The 18,062-nt window shown below is 36.9% G+C and overlaps 1 pseudogene; it reads right to left on the minus strand.

The window, feature by feature from the left end:
- Positions 1-12,144: 12,144 nt before the first annotated feature.
- LOC103266265 lies at positions 12,145-17,819 on the minus strand (annotated as a pseudogene).
- Positions 17,820-18,062: the final 243 nt, after the last annotated feature.

An 18,062-nucleotide genomic window follows, 5' to 3' on the forward strand; every position in this document is an offset into this window, starting at 1 on the left:
ACACAGGTCAGGTTTTTGTTGTGGTTTTCCAATATCAGTTGAATATCAATGTCAGTTTCCTAACTGAATAGGTCTTGTTTATGAACATATGTGAAGGTATCATTATTGCTGTGACTCATTTTTATTAAAATTGGACAATTCAATATTTTTTATTTCTGTTTTTTAAATCATCCCATTTGCTGGACTACTGTAAGGTTTAACCTAAATATAATGTAGAATTCTCTCTCTCTCTGCCTCTCTCTCTCTCTTTCTCTCTCTCTCTCTCTCTCTCTCTCTCTCTCTCTCTCTCTCTCTCCCTCCCTCTCCCTCTCTCTCTCTCTCTCTCTCTCTCTGTTTTTGAGACAATGTCTCACTCTGTCACTCAGGTTGGAGTGGAATGGCAGCATCATGGCTCACTGAAGCCTCGATCTCCTGGACTCAAGCAATCGTATTGCCTCAGCCTCCTGAAGTAGCTGGGAATATAGATGTGCACCACCATGCCTGGGTAATTTCTTAAAAATTGTAGAGGTAGTGTCTCACTGTGTTACCCAGGCTGGTCTTGAACTCCTGGTCTCAAGCAATCCTCCTCCCTCAGTCTCCCAAAGGCCTGGGATTACAAGCATGAGTAATTGCTCCCAGCCTCATTTTCTATTCTACTATCACAGGGCACATTTTAGTATCTAAATTAGTATCTAATTGCAGATTAGTATCTAATTGCAGATTAGTATCTAATTGCAAACCTAATTCTTATCTAGCAGAGGTAACTCATGTTGACAATAATAATAGACACACACACACTTTCCTGATTTTCTTATACTATCTAACTAGCTAAGAACAACCATGGACACTGTAAAATCAGGTAGCTAAATTCTTGTACCTTTGTGTTGCTATTTTATTCTAGGACTCTAGCAGAGCCTCTTCTCTTCAATTGTTCATGTCTTCTGGGCTTATTGGGAGGCTTCTAGGATTATTTTGTTTTCTACACATCATATTTTACCTGTAGAAATTTATTTTATTTAAAGAAAAGAAAACCAGAATAGAAAAGAGCTTAGGGAAATTAACTACAAATATAAGTTGAAGAAATATGTAAGCCATCATTTTAGAAATGGTTTGGATAGCTACATCTGGCAATGGTGCAGGAAGCAGGAAGTCTCATTCCTCTTTATTGGAAAGGAAAATTATTTCAGCTTCTCTGAAGAAAAACGTGGCAATCCATGATCAGCATGTTGAACGTACACACCTCTTGACCCAGCAATTTCTCCTCCAGGAATCAATCCTAAAGAAGGAAGAAAGACTATTAGTGTCTGACCACAGGGCTATAAGAGACTTATGGTATTTATTTCTTAAAATAACAAAAAAAATTTAATGCCCAGCCACGGGAAATTTTTCATTTAAATTACTGCAGTTCTATATCATACAACATTGTGCAGCCTTGGAAAATTAAACCACAAAAAGTACTTGATGTCATGGAAAGTTAAACATAGTATATCTTATTCAAGAAAAACAATTTACAACATGATATTACTGCTCAATACAGTTTTGTAAGTAAAAAAGTTTATATTTGCATAGGTGAAAGGATATAATGATATAAACCAAGACAGAATGTTGTTCGTGACTATCTTTCAATAATACACATATAAAACAAATTTTCTTTTGTCTATTTTTAAGTTCTTAATGAACTCATATTCCAATGATAATTTTAAAATGTGTTTTAACTGAGAAAAAAGAACTAGTTGGGTGGCAAAAAAGTTATAGGTTTAGGTTTTTAAGATACAAATTGTTAGTATAGCACATTTTTGTCCTTTTTTTCATAAATGTAAGCGTAATGTTACATTTGCAATAATTATACACTGTGCTGTCTAACTTCAAAGTATATTAACATACGTTTAAAATGTGATGTTGGCAACTCCCTCGGGTCCCCTCCCACTGTAGGAACTTTTCTGTCCTCTCAACAAATCCTGCTTTACAAATAATAATAATAACAACAACAACAATAAAATGTGATGTTAAAACAATAAAGGAGAAAGTGGAAATACAGCATTACTTATTAAAACTTTATTCTAATTAATTTAACTTTGCAGGTACCTCACAATTGTTGCATATACTTATGCATGCCTTTTATATGGAAATAGATTTCTGCCTCCCCCATTCTCTGTGCAGGTTTCCAATCTCTTAGATCTGTTTTTTTTTCCTTCTTCTAACAGTGAGAATAATTTTTAGACACAGTTCCTGTTTTTCAGCTCAGTGGCTTACTGGTTAGCATCCCAAGCAATGAGCAAACCAGATGTAAGACATGCAATATTGGAGCAGACTGTGTTAGGAAACTGTATTATACTTGACCTTTTAAATTTAGGATTGATGTGGGGACAGGGTAAGTGATGTATCCGAAGGAGAATCCTAAGTCAATGTCCTTCCATCATGTTCATGACAAGATCTAAACTCAGAAGGACCATGGTTTACTAACAGCACCATCATAGTCCTTCTGAGTTTGGCCCATATCGTGAAAGAGATGGGTTGTAACTTTCAGAGTAGTAAGATTCGACTTATATTTTAAGAAAACCATTGTGGCTACAGCAAAGGAATTTCTGTGATGACTGAATCTAGGAAAACCTATCCAACTGTGGCCTTAGTTGATGAGGGCTTCTATAACAAAAATGCCATAAACAGGATGGATTATAAACCACAGGAATTTATGTGTCTAAGTTCTAAAGCTTAAGGAGTTTATGATTATGGCACTGGCAGATTCTGTGTCTGGTGAACACCTACTTTCTTTTGTATAGATGGTGCCTGCTAGTTGTGCCCTAACTTGAAGGAAGGGGTGAGCTAGCTCTCTGAGGTTGCCTTTACAAGGGTAGTAATCCTATTTATGAGGGCTCTACCTTCATGAACTACTTACTTCCTAAAGGCTTCACCTTCTAAAATACCATCACCTTAACGTTTAATTTCAACATATGAACTTGAGTGGGACACAAACGTTCAGACCATAGAAGCTATTTATTAAATATAACTTGCAGATGATGGGAGTCATTTAAGGCAATATGGATTGATGTAAGGATAAAGATATAAGCAAAATTAAGACGTACAATGATGTGTTTTTTCATCCCACCAGATGGGAGATGATGAGGGAGAATTTTAAATACAGTCGCCAGTTTTATGGGTTAAGTAAATAGTGTGTGTAGGTGGGAAATCATCCCAAAGTCTGTTTTATAAATATAATTTTAGATGACTTAGGATTACATATCCTCTTGATTTTCTACTGCACTTTTGCTAATACCAAGAACAGTGCCAATTCTAATATCTACTTTATCTATAGAGAAAATGAAGAAAAATAGACTAAACAATTGTACAATATTTATGCTCTATAAAATGTCTAAGATATTAGTGCTTCTCTAAAAGTATTTGGCTTACTTCTCATGGAATCTTCATTAACCTCCCCAAGGTAGCTACTCAGAACTTTCTCTGTTTTTCTCATGTTGCTAACCCATAATTTTGCAAAAATGGTTTCTATGTAATGCGAGTTTCAGAGAATGCCTTGCTATAAAAGAGTTCCATGGTAAAATAGGTCTGAAAAACTGAATGCACAATGAAATATGGTAGCATGCATGGTAACTTTTAAAGTAATTCTGATGTTTTATTTCTCATGTTATTGCAATGTTTTCAAAACCTATTTAACTTCAGTGCTTGTATATGTATACACATGTGTATATTTGCTTGTGTGTCTAAAAATTCAAGTGTATACTTAAGTGTGTTCATCATCCAGGGTTCTCCAGAGCTACAGAATCTATAGTACATACACATACACACACGTGTACACACACACACACACACACACACACACACACATATTCTATTGGTGATGGAGTGATATATAGATAGATGATAGATAGAAGTAGAGATATAGACAGATATTTTAAGGAACTGGCTCACTCAATTGTAGGGGCAGGTAAACCTGAAATATGTGGGGCAGGGATGCAAAAGGAAACTCATGCAAGGGTTCTTTATTACATTTTTGAGGCAGAATCTCCCCTTTTCTTGGAAACTTTAATTTTTGCTTTTAAGGTATTCAACTGATCAAATGAGGTCAACCTACATAATTGAAGGCAATTTTCTTAAAAGTAGATTGTAGATTTTCAATTTAAAAAACCCTTCATAGCAACATTTAGACAAACAATTTACAATTTTGACAAAACATTAGTGTATGTAAATGTATATACAATTTATATTGACCTTGTGGTAATTATTATTTTGAAAAGTGTAATCTTAAAAATATAATTCAATACTAACTATACCTTGATGGTGAAAGTTAATTTCACCTGTTCAGGTCAAGAACTTGCAGCAGAACATATTTTAGTTTTCTTGTCAATCTCAAAACATTTCTCTATCTTCATATTCTCACTTATTTTTTATTTGTATCTCTTAGAACTCACTTTCCCAGTCTTTTCTATCTCCTTAGAAATTTCTATGGAGACTGACTAGGCCAACTTCAAAAATTATTTGATAGAAAATTTTATAAATGATCAGTCTGAAATCTTTAGCAAGTAGGTCATTCTATAAAAAAAAACTTCTGATCTTTCAATTGGGTTAACACTGATGAGATTTATCTGATGAGTCTAGATATTTTCTATCATTTTCTGTCAGAGAACGGGACCTAGAAGGAATGGTCAGGATATATGCAGTTCAGTTTTCTATTACAGATGAAAAGTCATTCATTTAGTGGCATAAAATGACATCATTTTGTTGTACTAGTGGACTCTGTGGTCCACAATTCAGATTGAGCACAGTAGGAATGGCTTGTGTCTTTGCAACAATGTCTGTAATTGAATCATAAAGTACAAAAGTTGGGGTGATTGACATTGTCACAGGCTAAAGAAAACTGAATCTTGAGGGTCCATATCTAAATTGACTGATCAACTACACCTGACCTTTTCATGTGGCTTGGGTTTCTCACATCATGAAGGCTGGATTCTCAGATGGAACATCCAGAAATAAGCATTCCGAGAGAACAAGGAGGAGCTGCATGGCCTATGACTTAGTCTCAGAAGTCATATGGCATCACTTCTGACAAATTTAGTGGTCAAAGTGGTCACAAACCAACCTAGATTTAAGAGGAGGGAACTTAGACCCTGATTTTGAAGGGAGACGAATAAAATAACTAAGATTCATAATTTAAAACTTCACGTATATACTTTCATTGTCATTAAATTTGAAGTGAGAGTGTAGGTTAGCTAAGGGAGGAAATTTGCTGGAGAAAGAGATTGTTGGAAGAGTGTAAAGTGTAAGGATCCTGAATGCTTTTAGAAAAAGAATTAGAGGCATTACAATTTTCAATCTGCTCCTGTAAATGTCTCAGTTATTGAATTTTATCAATGGAAAAATAATACAATATTTCCAACTCACCCAAAAATCTTAAACAAATCCCCCAAGTAGTGCTAAAACAGGCTTCAACACTAGGAATGTTGCATTAAATACAGCATTTGGAATGCCAGTCATCAAAATTCTTAAACATTTAATGAGCTCATGTATTTATAAAATGAGTTACAATGTTGTAGATTACCATTTGAATTAGGTTGTTTCTTTTCCTAACACTAAAGAGGTGTTTAAGGAATTGAAGGATGTTTATGTAAACAAACAATTAGACAATATTAAAGCTATGAAAGGTAATATATAAATTGAAACTGGTTGGGAGTGTCCACAGGCCTACCAGGAGAAACACTGGGGCCCATAAAGAGTAGAATCTCGAAGTATAAATGTGGAGGAAATGATAGAAATGATGCAAACATGGTAAACCACAAAGCAGGAAGTGATACCCCTCAGGAATGCAGCAACTGCATTATGGCTGCGGAAGACCCAATATCCATCTTGTCTGCACTTGAAGACAACTAAAGTATTTTTAGACTGTGATCCTGTGAATCCATTAGGCTGATCAAAATTTCTGATAGTAAGCATTCAATAACAAACTTTTGCAAATCTTTATCGTGAATTTTTTAAATGATGTATTTCTGTAACGAATTAAATAAAACCTGGTTTTCCACACACGAATCTTAGCAACAAGGCATCTTAGCAGATATGAGTTTGGGGGAAATATCTTGTCCTAAATTCTTCATTTACAAAATAAAATAGGAATAGCAAGGATTTCCTCTTGAAGATCCCCTTACTATCTGTAAAATATCTTGGCACACAGGATATACTCATCAAATATTTTCCACTTAAACAACTACCTCTTTTCAATCTTTCATTTTCTTATTAGTAAAAAGGGAGAACATGATATTTAACATTTGTTCTAGTTCTGGGGTCCTGGGGGATAAAACAAAGGGCAAGCCTTGATGAGAATAGGCTAGTGGCTCTCAGTGGGATGATTTTGCTGCTGAAGAGACACTGGGTAATGTCTGGAGACATTTTTGATCCTCAAGGAGAGGATGCTAGTGCTACTGACATCTAGTAGAGAGAGGATGGAATGCAGTTAACCAGACAACAATGCACAGGCTAGCCCTCACAGAAAATGTCAATAGTGTTGAAGTCAAAAACACTCTTGGCTGGAGGGTTCTTCATAGGTTACTCAGATAGTGTCTAAAACCAGTTTGATTTTGCAAATCTGTGATTAATTTCTATTGGCATACTTTTCTGGTCTTGCTTTGAGCCTTGGTTCTGCTTGTGTCCTGACTTGCTCTTTCACCACCAATGCTTCGGTCCCTGCCACCCACCATAAGGCTGATGGTGGTATGTCAGGAGACACTGACATTCTTTTTATGTTCTGATTAATTGGTGAATGAAGTAGATGGAAACCAACAAGGCAGAAAATGATTGCAAAGGTACATGCCAATATGCTTAATGATCCGGGAAAATAAGTTCAATTGGAGCTTGTCAGATGAAAATTATTCTGCTAGTTGACCTATCCATAAACACAAAGAGGCTGACAGAATGTGGCAGCCACACCAAATATAAACACTAGCTGGGGAATGACTTAATTCAGTAAATGAATGGAGACCCTGAGCAATGGATCTTTAAAGTGATGAAAATTCTCTGCTCACATGCTAGTCTAAGAAGCAACTATGAATTGATTCTAAGTAGAACTCATTCAGAAAAAACAACTGGCTTAGTAAGTCTAAGTACAGTCTTCCAGCATGATCATAGAGAAAGAATACAGGTTCTAGAACAAGGACCTGGGTTCAAAGTCCCGTTTTCCTACTGACCAATCTCACTTTGCCACTCAATGAAATGAGGCTAATATTAATGTATTATGTGACACAGGGTTATTGTAACTATTAAAGAATGTATTGAATGCAGCATGCTTAGAACTTCTTATGTTCCTGGACCATAAAAAATGAGCTGAGAATATATTATCTCACAAACAGCAGGCGCTTCATAAACATTAATTTCACCCCTCTCTCTTAGAAATCCTTGTTCCTCAGATCCAAAGTTATGAACTTAAAATATTCATTTCTGTCTGAAGAGTTTTAAATTATGCTGAAATAAGTGATGTATTACAATATTGCCATTCCATGTATTTTTTCTCATTTCATGTATCTGCACCTACTATATATTGAAATGATTTTCATTAACAAATTAAAAGATAAATATTCTCTAAATTCACTTCTATGCAGGCTCAAAGACATGATCTTACAGCACCATAACAGCATAATGAAAAATGTTTGGAAATTTTAAAGATTAAATTTTATATCTAGTTTCACATTTAATTAACTCTGTACATCAAATTCCACAAGTTCTCTGAACCTTCCATTCATAAATTGTGGCTAACGTTAACTTCATAGTGTAGTTGTAAATATTATAATAGATTAGGTATTTAGAACCCTTTGTAGAACTGTAAGCACAAAGAGATGTAAATTAATATGCTTTCTCTCATTGATTGTTGTGGTAAACAAAATAAGATAACATGTATGTAAAACTTCTAACATAGCACCTGAGCAAGTAAGTGTTCAACAAATATCAATTACTTTTTCTCCCTTAATCTCTATATATTATTTAAGGCATGCACCAGTTATTTTGTAGTTTGCAAATTACCTACAAAATATAAGCCAACTTGTGGCTGAGTTTATACTGTGCTAATGTGGCCACCCATACATTTAGTGAATCCAGAGATAGGACTAAAAAACTCCCAAAACAAATCACAATGTCTGTTAAAGATATCCCTTCAATTGGCTAAACTTGGCTAAACTTTTCACATTTCAGCCAGGTATTTTAATATCCTATAAGTCTAGCTGGGTGAGCAATTCGGCTTCATTCTCATCAACAAGGGTACCTGCACAATGAATATTTGTATACCTAACCCTTAATTGTACTCCATAACTTTAAAATAAAAAATATATATTACAAAAATATATTTTTTCTTAGCTTTTATTCAACTTTATAACAACAGGATGATTGCATTTTATTTTCTTTTTGAGGCTTTTAAAAACAAACATGAAACTAAACAAAACAAGGAAAAAGTAATTAAACAAGTAAGCAAGAGAACCCACAGTAATCCAGGGGGATTCCACAGAAAGACACGGCAGAAAAATTCAAAATTCCTCACAAATGTGGAAGTGAAAATATGGAAGCATTTAAATGTTTACATTTTATTTCCTGAGCATCTTAACAAGCTCGTTTTTACCCAGAGACAGAGGGAAACATGGAATTTGTTTTAGACAATTGCAACCAAAATTTTAAATACTGAACTATTAAAATTGAGACAGTGGGCAAAAAGCCCCCTGTCATAATCTGGCCACCAGGAGAGGCATAAGACAGATGATGGAACATTTGCCATGACTTTTAATAGAGGTAAACATTGCCTATGCCAGAAAAGACCTAGAATTCCCTGTGTATGCATGAATCCGGTTTGTTTTCTCTCACTCTTTTTTTGTTTTCGCCCTGCCCCTTCTTTTCTAGACTGTGGCTGGGAAGAAGGTACACAATCTGTCCCCAGCATCTAACACTCTGCCTCCCATTTCTTCACTGGTTTTCTGTTTTTCTTCAACCTAGTACAGTGTCAAGCAGCTTAGATAATCTCAGTTCTAAAAATAACCTATTATTTACTGTTATATATAAAAATATATGCCGGGATGCCAAAAATGTAGACACATTTCAAGAGATATTATCTATGTGTTTGGTTCATCATCATCAGAAGTATCTGGATGCTGATGGTCAGTACTCTGAGCACCTCTTGTAATTGCAGAACTTAAACGTGACTTGGATTCATCTTTTGTGATCAGCATATAGTATTAGAATTTTAATACAGTTTTTGCCTTTCTTAAAATGTGTATACTTTTTGGCATCCTCTGTATTATTTTTATATCATATATGTCTTTTATTATGTTTATTAACTCATCTCATTTATGCTAAAAAAAACAAAAACAAAAACAAAGCCTCCATGAGATGTCCTCATTCCCAACTCTGTCCTCTACCTAGCAGACATTGGACATGAGACGGAGTGAGGATGGCTGTGCTCGGAAGCACAAAATGGGATTATAGGGCTTACAGTCCAGCAGAGTTGGATGGAAATCCTGGCTTTATCATTTAATAGCTGTGGGACTTGAGGAACTTTCTTAATCCACCAAAGATTTGGTTTCCTTATTTGTCCTCTAGTTGCAGGGCTTCCTGTCTCCAAATTTCATCCTAAGAATTAACAGAATGAATGTAAATAGTTACGTCTTATACATGACAGAGGAGATGCTAAGTTAAAAAACTTTATTTCTTTTGTTCAGTAATGCATGGTCAATCATATTTTTGTGTTTATCTTTAATTGAATCAAAATACACTTATGTTCCAATGGTGAAGACACTTGTCCCCAAGGACCTGAAAAGAGAATAGCAATGACCATCTAAGAGTGTAAGAGCTAAAGAATGAAGAACCCAGGTGAATTTATGATCAGGTTATGTTCTATGTTTTAGCATTTAATTATCTGTCTACATTTTTCTAGTATCATGTCCTAAGTGAAGATCAAATGTTACTCTATGTCAATTCCCACACCACCCCTCACAAAAATATTAAAAATTTTTAGGCATGTGTGGAAGATGAAATATATTTAATATATTACATATTAATTTGCATATTAATAATTATATATTGGTTACTATGTAATTAGTTTGTGTATAATATTAATATATAGTTATATATTAATATTATATAAATATATATATAGGCTACATTTGTTGAGGGAATATCTTTTATAAAAGAACTACCTGGGTAAGTGAGTTTAGATGTGGAGTTGAGATTCTTTAGGTAATGATTTTAACAACTAAGTTCAAATGGAGTATTTAAGTACTGTGTATGAAAAGACTACATAAAGTGCAGAGAAAAAAAGATAAAAGAGGACAAAGGAAGGGAGAGGGTATGTAGAAATCCGACAGGCAAATTGTTCTGTAAAACAAGACTGTCAATATAGAGTGATAGAAGGATAGAAGAAAAAGTAATCTAATATTTAAATTTTTCTTCTCTTCACTGTGCAAGGAAAGCCCATGATTCTATCATTCCAAAACCTCAGCAAAACCTTCTACTGCCTCATGTGCCTTTTGTCCAAAATCTACATAAATACCATGGAGGGGCCAATGTTCACACCTGAGTTGGCACTACACAGAAAGAACAAAGAGATATCTCATGGAAGTGAGATAATCCAGCAGGGCAAGCACCTCAAAGCTGGAAAATATCATGGGAAATCTTGAAGAGGGTGTTCAACTTCCCAGAGGAGGTGAAATGGGGAGTCCAAGCCATTTTAATCACACACTGAATGAACAGCAAAATCTTTCTGGCATCCAGAATACAAACATCATTCTTGGGAAGACGTCAACTGGTGGGTGGCAGAACACCCTACCCATCTCAGATGTAGACATTGACAGGGGAGACAATTCTGTATATTTTCAACACAAAAGCAACTAACCTAATAGGCATGGTTTTTCCACAAAGCAGCAATGGAATATATTCAAATTGAGGAAAGGATATTTTTTAAACATTGTCAAGTTTTTTAAACTCACTGAATGTCTAACTTTCAATGTGGAATAGTGCCACACTTTCAAATAGGAATGATTATAGTGCATAACTCAAAACTATGCACAAGATGATTTGTGTATGATGTTTAGCATAATACCTGAATATGACAAGAATTGAGTCAATTTTCACTGAAGAAAGAATGATTGTTTTTAGTTTTGTCTTAACAATTAGAGCCCAAAGCCATCTTAGGAAAGAATCTGTGCATATTTACAAAAATATCTTGATCGATTTGTAGAGTAGAAAGTGATCATTTTAAGACAAAGGAATCTCATATCAAATACTATTAGAGCTGGGCTTGGTGGCTCAGTCTGTAATCCCGCGCTTTGGGAGGCTGAGGTGAGTGGATTGCCTGAGCCCGTGGGTTTGAGACATGCCTGGGCAACTTGGCGAGACCTCATCTCTACAATAAATCAAAAAATTAGCCGGGCATGGTAGCGCACACCTGTAGTTCCAGCTACTTGGAAGGCTGAGGCGGAAGGATCACCGTAGCCCAGCAGGTCGAGGCTGCCGTGGCCGGGAGCAGCCACTGCACTCCAGTCTGGGCGACAGAGTGAGACTCCAACTAAACAAACAAACAAACAAGCAAAACTATTAGAGGCTATAGTAACAGAGTTTTAATTTGGAAGTTCTATAAAGTTATCAAATATCCAGATTCTATTTTTCTGCATGATAACCTCAGGATTTTGGCCATTTCCTTAAGGTTCCACAATGGTTGTTAATTTTTTATCAAGTATTAAAATGACTTGTAACATCCCTACATTCTAAATAAAAAGGTCTACTCTGGTTGTGCTTTCTTTCAAGCAATAGTTCATTAATTTATTCATTTTTATAGTAAGAAAATGTCGATTTAATCATTTACTTTAGCAGGCAAGCAATTTGTAAACATTCAGTAGCAGCAGCATCCAAGTTACAAACAATTTTAAAAGAACCAAGTTTAGTGATTATAATTTTTTCTTCCCTTTCCCCAAAAAGAAAAAAAAAGTAAAAATATTTGGAAATGAATGACTTAAATCCGTATAAACATTGAGCATTCAGTTATGTCTTCTATGAGCCTTCTATGCATTCTCTGTTTTATTTTAAAAGGTGTATCTACTTCTAAATGCATTATCTTGTAATCACTTGTACGTGAGCATTTGCAATCTAGGAAGTTGTTCCTGCACATGGCCATGCACGTATCATGGTTGTTTAAATCCCATTTGCAAAAGGAACATTTATGTTTTGATTCAATGCTTCTTTGATTTCGAGTGGCAAGGTGATCTTCCACAACAAGCCCGCTTTTCTTGAGCATTCGACACTGGCCCAGTTGGGCTGGCAGGCGCTCCAAGCAGTTCCCCTTCAGCTCCAACTGAGTAACCTGGGAGAGCTGACCGATTTTCTCTGGGAGGGAGGCAATGCAGTTCTGCCCCAAGTTCAAAGTCCTCAACTTAATGCATTTGCACAATTGTTTTGGCAGAATGTCCACTTTGTTCCCAGTGATATGCAAATGCTGTGGGTCCTGAAGCAATCCTATTTCTATTGGAATCATTGAAATGTTGTTGTAGTTGACATCTAAAGCATCAGAGTTTCAGTAAACTAAATATTGCCACTGGTAAGGAGTCAAGCATGTTGTTAGAGAAATAAAGTGACTCCAAGTTTTTGACATGAATAATAGAGGGAGGGATGGTAACAATTTTGTTATGCCATAATTTTAAACAAATCAGTTGTTTTAAATGCTGGAAACTAATGATCTCCTCAATTGTGCATATGTTATTTGACTTTAAATTCAATTTCTGTAAATTAGAGAAGCTGAAAATAGCATGTGGAATTCTCTCTAGTTCACAGTTCTGGAGTTACAGCTCGGCAACATTCATCATTTTCTTAAGGCTGTTCAGTACCAAGAGTTTAGTGCCACCATTATGAATGACTAACTTTGTAAGATGTGGAGCCACAGTCATTATGAATGACTAACTTTGTAAGATGTGGAGCCAAAGTTGGAGGAAACTTTGGTCAAATTGCTTATCACATGGAGAATTTTAAGATGCCGCAACTCTCAGAGAGAGTCTAGTCCCATCATCTTATCAGAGTTCAAATTGCCTATCAAGTACAACTCTTGAAGGTTTTTGAGCAAATACACCCAGGCAGGAATTTCAGCCACATCAGTGAACTTCACGTGTAGGCATCTCTAGTGATCGTGAAGAAAGCTAAAAGCAGTCTGTTCAACTTTTGCAGGGCAGTGACAGAGGTGGAGTTCTTGGAGATCTGTCATTTGAGAAATCTTAGCAGGAATTTTAGCTTCTAGAATCAGTTCAAACTTTAGCACATCCAAGTCTGTGAGGTCAAAGACATCGTCGGGCACTCCTGATAGCATGAACAGATGCAGCTCCTGCTTGTCCTAGGCATTGCGTGATACATGCTGCCTGAGTTTTTCAAACGCCCGCTTGTGGTTCAAACTAATTTCCCTAAGTTTATTTTCACTGACTTCTGATAAGAACACACCAAACGCTTGGAATACAGCTGGTCATATTGGTCTACCATGTGTAGAAGAAATGCAAAATCATATTTGACATCAGGAATGTCACTGAAACTGCTCTCCTCTCTGACTTTTTCAAAAGAATATTCTTTCAGAGATAACCTGAATACCCAGAAGAAGGTGTAGAGGGAGATAAAGCCATAAACACAAATTATGGATATGTAACTGATGAGAAGCTGTTTCAACATGTAAGCTATATTGTGGGTGCACTCAAATACCTCGTAGCCTCTCAGATGCTCGACTTTGGCTTGCAGACGTGTTCAAAGCTGATTGCGTTGACAAAGTTCTCAGTATAGCAGAGAGTAAAACTGAACTTGGTTGTTTTGATAACTGTTTGAACCACATAGAGTTTATAGATCAAGTCACTATCTTCCACATGGGTACAGAACTTCCTCACTTTCTCACACAGGGCTTTGGCCTGTTCTCCATCTTTTTTTTATATATATATAGGATGGTCATGCTGGGAACTTCAATCACAGGCTCCTCAGCTGAAAATTTGAAGCCAGTTTTGTTGATCATGGGAGTACTGGCACTGGGACTCCCTTCATCCCTGCTGGTAGACATGCTTTGGTAGAGTCTGGGCACCTCTTATTCTCTGCTTGTTTTCCTCTGAGTCTTCACATGCTGTCTCAGACAAAGCTTTAGTAGTCCAAGGAGACTGAAAACACTTCCCTAATATCTAAACAAAGTGTTCTACTTTTGAGCATGTTTTGGGATACTTGAACCAAAAGTTGCTACTGACCATGAGAATAATAGCATGTATAAGAGTAAGGTACCGAGAGTACTTAGAATATCATGGAAGGGCCATCTGATTAGTAAATACATATTGCTAAAAATCTGAGTTTGTTTTTCTGCCTGTTGGATCTTTCTTCTTTCTTTGCCTCCTGATTTGGAACTGTGGAATCTGTGTGAGGGAATGTGGCTCTGAGAGGTATGTCAGGTGTCACAGCAGATGTCCTAAAGGAAACATCATTTGCTGCCCACCCGGCTTGGTCTTGGTTAGTGGCTGCTTCCATCTTTGGGATGTCAGTGGTGAAATTGGCATTTCCTGGTGGTGTATGTACCTTTGAATTTACAGGGGATGGCAACACTGGCAAGCAGACCACCTGATCTTTGATAAGTTGCATGGTTCCTGCAAAGATGGCTAGCATCAACATAACAACAGTCAGGTAATCCATAAACACATCCCACCTTGGTTTCAAGATTCGATTCGGTGAGTTGGTCGAATGTCATTAAGTGATGCAACTTCCACAAGAGTCAACAATCCTGGACCAGGCGGCCACCCTGCTCCCTCAGGGCGCTCTCTGGGGACTTGGCTTTGGGTGGGCTGCGGAGGCTGGCACCGCAGCGGAGACTTCACTCCTCCATCCTGGAACCCGGCAGCACATTAGGGACAGCCATGTGCTTCCTTGGGGGCACTTGGCCACGGAGCCGGGGCTTGAGCCGAAGGTTGGAGGTGGCGGCATCACCAGCGGCGAGCGGCGGCTGCACCAGGATGCACCGGGGCGGCGGAGGCCGGAGGCAAGCGGCGCCCCGGACCCTGCTCACGTGCCCGCCCACGGCTGCCACCTTGAAGTGCTGCGGAGGAGCTGGGACACCACGGGTGGCGGCGACGGGAGCAGCAGCACATGATTCTGCAACTAGGGGACTTAGACAAAGCGTAACGTGGACTCTGGGCCCGTGCAGGTGCCACCGCGATAATTCATTTAAATTGAATTAACTTAATGATGAATGTGTGATAATTGAGAAGTTTATTTTCCTGTCAAAAGGATTGCTTTTGGTAGCAGCTATTCCAATGTGAAAACATTAAATTTAAAAGAATTTCTGTATCTATGAAATTTCCAAAACGTGACATTTACTTCTCTATACCCGAAGATCCAAATCAAGAAACAATATGGGATTCTTTCCTAGGAAATTACTAAATTTGGTTGTAATTAACTTCAGGAATATTTTAATTCAGGGTCTTCTGGAGAAGGAACATAACAAAACACATTAACACAAAACAAAAAGCAACCTGAACTCATTGCTCTTCACAGTAATAAGGCCAAAGGAACACCACAGGAAACACCCTGGAGCTTAATCTGTGATCAGCCTGTGCACATAAGTCAAAGATGCACTCAGTTGCTCCAAATTAGGAATAACTGACGTCAAGAACTGACTTGATGCCTTATTGGTTTCACGCCCTGTTGCTGCAGTGAAAAAGTAATAACAAATTCTGTCGTTCCCAAGGCACAAACTCCATTTTGTGGTACTTTTTTCTACGTGTATCCCTCCCTAATTTATGCCAAAGGCAAAATAATACATCCATGAAGGCAACAACAGCAGGGTTAATCTCTATGTAGTTATTAGCTAGAAATGACAATAGCATAGTAATTAATCTTGCATCATTCTGTTCCTGTTCTCTGCACGATTTGGTGTACATGATGTTATGTATACTACTGTACCACGTAAGAAAAACTGTGATTTCATATACAACTGAACCAAGGACTTTATACTTGTAAGCCATAGTTTCTTTGGCCATATCCACTGCAAAAATGAAATAATTTCTCTTTAGAATGTGAACTTTTGGGACAGACTTTTAGTGACACTGGATGATGGGAACTTGAGGGGAGAATTGTTGTATGAGATTTACTAATTTTGCAATGAGTGGGAAAGAATTGTACATTTTTCCTTTAAATATTTCTCTGAAATTAAGAATGAAAGTATATGCTTTTGCTTACCTAATACTCATATGTGAGGAAAAAACACATTTAAACCACTAGTTTAATTTTAAAAAGGGTTATATAGACAAAAACATTATATAATAGGAAAGAGAAGTAGAAAAATACCATACTCATTTTAATTGTTACTTTTTTAAATAGTTTCTCTCAAGCTGCTGAACAGTATTGACCAGAGCAGGAGAAGACGTTATGTGACTTGTTCTTCAGGGTAACAAAGAAGAATTGCTTTAGGAGAGAAATGGTTGATGCAAATAAATTGAGGATAGGTATGCCCCAGAAACCATCCAGAATCATTCCTCTTTCTTCTTCCAACCTATGAAATTTAATTTAAAAGCCCAAGAATCTTATTTCTCTTTGAAAGATTGACTCAGGTCCATTATCTTTGAAAACGTCAGCTTTACTCTAGCAAGCACTCATTAGTATCTAGGTTACCCACCTGCCTATGTAGGGTTTCAAAGCCCTCGACAGAAATAACATTGATGTGAGTAGGGCAGGCATTGTGAAGATAATGCGTATTTTAGTTGACAGGTGCCAGAAAGTTTAGAAAATGGATGAAGATCATCAGAAAGGATGCCAAGGCAATCCTGGCTGATTTTCCAATTTTGCACAAGATTCCATAAGACAGAGAGTGCACTTATTTATAAATCTGTAGTGGTTTGCTTGTGAGCAAGTTGACATCTCTCTTTCCTATCATCTTGGCCTTTCAGAGTCAGAAGTTACACATAAAAATATGTTCAATTTTAATGCTCTGCAGAGTGAACTCAGAACTCACACATCTCATCCCTTCTCTGGCTTCCTACCCATTTTTAAATTTTATTTAATTATAGGATTGGTGGCATAGTGAAGTTTTGTTGCATGAACATATTGCATAATGTTGGGTTTTGGGCTTCTAGTGAAGCCATTACCCCTATAATAAACATAGTACCCAGTGGGTAGTTTTGCAATCCTTGTCCTCACTATCCCTCCTTTTGGATTCTCAAGTGTCTGACATTTCCATCTTTATGTCCATGTGCACCCATTGTTTATCTCCCACTTAAAAGTTAGAGCATGCACCAAAGCATTCTTGTTTTTGTTTTTTTTTAAAGATGTGGGTTACAATTCAGGGTTAGGTATACAAACATTGATTATGCAGATACCCTTGTTGATCAGGTGTGCCCCTCCCTCCTCAAGCAGTTTCCCTCAACTGCCAATCCCTCCCCGCTCAGCAGTTTCCCAATACTGCCAATCCCTTTCTGATAGTATTATGATAATCGTTCAAGGTCCACTTATGAGTGAGAACATATAGTATTCTGTCTTTGTTTCTGCGATAGACCACTGAGTTTGCTCAACTCTAAATCCATCCAAGTTGCTGCAAAGTTCATATGTTTGTCCTTCTTTATGGCTGCATGATATTCCATTGTGTATAAGTACCACATTGTTAAAAATCCAGTCCAGCTTCGATAGGCAGCATGGTTGGTTTCATGTTTTTGCTATTGTGCATATACCTGCAACAAAGATACATGTGTAGGTATCTTTTTTGTAGAATGATTTCAGTTGTTCCAGGTCCCAATCCATTCTTATTCATCCAAGTGGGATCCCATTACCATTTGAATGCCGGCTTTTCTACAGTTCATACATATAGGGTCACTCATGGCTCTCTTGTTTTTGATGGTACTTTTTCTAAAATCTATTAATGAGCTTGAGGGATGTATCATGTTTGATAAACCTGTTTCCTCTTTGTCATGGGTTCAAATGTTGAAAGCAAATCATCAGAAGCAGATGCTGTTTTATTCTATCTTCTCTTGTTGATCTCTTGACAATGTCTCTTTTTCTGTTGAAAATACTGTCGTTTTGACATTGTATTGCCCTTGCTCTTTTGTCAAAGATCAGTTGTC

Source organism: Carlito syrichta, unplaced genomic scaffold (genome assembly GCF_000164805.1).
Source record: "Carlito syrichta isolate Samal-C Ts95f unplaced genomic scaffold, Tarsius_syrichta-2.0.1 Scaffold307118, whole genome shotgun sequence".
Classification (NCBI taxonomy): domain Eukaryota; kingdom Metazoa; phylum Chordata; class Mammalia; order Primates; family Tarsiidae; genus Carlito; species Carlito syrichta.